Below are 2,500 nucleotides of genomic sequence, written 5' to 3'. Positions count from 1 at the left end.
TGGGGACACACATACTCCCCTGCTCTACTCCCCCACTAGCTTTCCTTTCTTGCAGTTACGCTCCAGCGCATATCCAGCATGGACCTTGACCTCCAGCAGGCCCCGTGAACCCACATTACCCCCCCCCCCCCCCCCCCCTCCTGCAGTTAACCCTGTACCACGTATCTAGCATGGACCTGGACCTCCAGCAGGCCCCGGGGACCAACATACTCCTCTGCTCTACTCCCCCACTAGCTTTCCTTCTCCCGCAGTTACCCTCCACCACAAATCCAGCATGGCCCTTGCCCTCCAGCAGGCCCCGAGGACCCACATACTCCTCCGCTCTAATCCCCCATGAGCTTTCCTTCTCCTGCAGTTACCCTCCACCGCATATCCAGCATGGCCCTTGACCTCCAGCAGGCCCCGGGGACCAACATACTCCTCTGCTCTACTCCCCCACTAGCTTTCCTTCTCCCGCAGTTACCCTCCACCACAAATCCAGCATGGCCCTTGCCCTCCAGCAGGCCCCGAGGACCCACATACTCCTCCGCTCTAATCCCCCATGAGCTTTCCTTCTCCTGCAGTTACCCTCCACCGCATATCCAGCATGGCCCTTGACCTCCAGCATGCCCTGGGGACCCACATACTCCTCTGCTCTACTCCCCCACTAGCTTTCCTTCTCCCGCAGTTACCCTCCACCACAAATCCAGCATGGCCCTTGCCCTCCAGCAGGCCCCGAGGACCCACATACTCCTCCGCTCTAATCCCCATGAGCTTTCCTTCTCCTGCAGTTACCCTCCACCACATATCCAGCATGGCCCTTGACCTCCAGCATGCCCCGGAGACGCACATCCTCCCCTGCTCTAGTCCCCCACTAGCTTACCTTTCTTGTAGTTACGCTCCAGCGCATATCCAGCATGGACCTTGACCTCCAGCAGGCCCCGGGGACGCACATCCTCCCCTGCTCTAATCCCCCACTAGCTTTCCTTCTCCTGCAGTTACCCTCCAGCGCATATCCAGCATGGACCTTGACCTCCAGCATGCCCCGTGGACCCACACTTAAGCCCCCTCCCACTGACAAAGCAAAACACCACTGGCAAAATCCTCGTGCCCCTGGTACTCCAGAATGTAAATTCAAACATGCCCCTGGTACACTGCGCAGAAACACTTTGCCACACACACGCACGCACTGCTTGTGCCTATGGTACGACAACTTTTCTCGTGCCTATGGTACGACAACTTTTCTCGTGCCTATGGTACAACAATTTTTCTCGTGCCTATGGTACAACAACTTTTTGCCGTGCCCCTGGTACACCGCTCAGTAGCACTTTGCCACACAAGCTCTCCTCGTGCCTATGGTACGACAACTTTTCTCGTGCCTATGGTACAACAACTTTTCGCCGTGCCCCTGGTACACCGCTCAGTAGCACTTTGCCACACAAACTCTCCTAGTGCCTATGGTACGACATCTTTTCTCGTGCCTATGGTACAACAACTTTCCTCCGTGCCCCTGGTACGACAGCTTTTCTCGTGCCTATGGTACAACAACTTTTCTCGTGCCTATGGTACAACAACTTTTCGCCGTGCCCCTGGTACACCGCTCAGTAGCACTTTGCCACACAAACTCTCTTAGTGCCTATGGTACGACATCTTTTCTCGTGCCTATGGTACAACAACTTTCCTCCGTGCCCCTGGTACGACAGCTTTTCTCGTGCCTATGGTACAACAACTTTTCTCGTGCCTATGGTACAACAACTTTTCGCCGTGCCCCTGGTACACCGCTCAGTAGCACTTTGCCACACACACACTCCTCGTACCTATGGTACGACAACTTTTCTCGTGCCTATGGTACGACAACTTTTCTCGTGCCTATGGTACAACAACTTTTCGCCGTGCCCCTGGTACACCGCTCAGTAGCACTTTGCCACACAAACTCTCCTCGTGCCTATGGTACGACAACTTTTCTCGTGCCTATGGTACAACAACTTTCCTCCGTGCCCCTGGTACGACAACTTTTCTCGTGCCTATGGTACGACAACTTTTCTCGTGCCTATGGTACAACAACTTTTCGCCGTGCCCCTGGTACACCGCTCAGTAGCACTTTGCCACACAAACTCTCCTCGTGCCTATGGTACGACAACTTTTCTCGTGCCTATGGTACAACAACTTTCCTCCGTGCCCCTGGTACGACAGCTTTTCTCGTGCCTATGGTACAACAACTTTTCTCGTGCCTATGGTACAACAACTTTTCGCCGTGCCCCTGGTACACCGCTCAGTAGCACTTTGCCACACACACACTCCTCGTACCTATGGTACGACAACTTTTCTCGTGCCTATGGTACAACAACTTTTCTCGTGCCTATGGTACAACAACTTTTCGCCGTGCCCCTGGTACACCGCTCAGTAGCACTTTGCCACACAAACTCTCCTCGTGCCTATGGTACGACAACTTTTCTCGTGCCTATGGTACAACAACTTTCCTCCGTGCCCCTGGTATGACAGCTTTTCTCGTGCCTATGGT

This window comes from Aulonocara sp. 'chitande type north' Nkhata Bay, unplaced genomic scaffold (genome assembly GCF_057382095.1).
Source record: "Aulonocara sp. 'chitande type north' Nkhata Bay isolate Kocher_YH1m ecotype deep benthic unplaced genomic scaffold, A_spYH_male_GT1.1 unmapped_scaffold_37, whole genome shotgun sequence".
Classification (NCBI taxonomy): domain Eukaryota; kingdom Metazoa; phylum Chordata; class Actinopteri; order Cichliformes; family Cichlidae; genus Aulonocara; species Aulonocara sp. 'chitande type north' Nkhata Bay.
Note: the sequence above shows the minus strand (reverse complement) of the source record.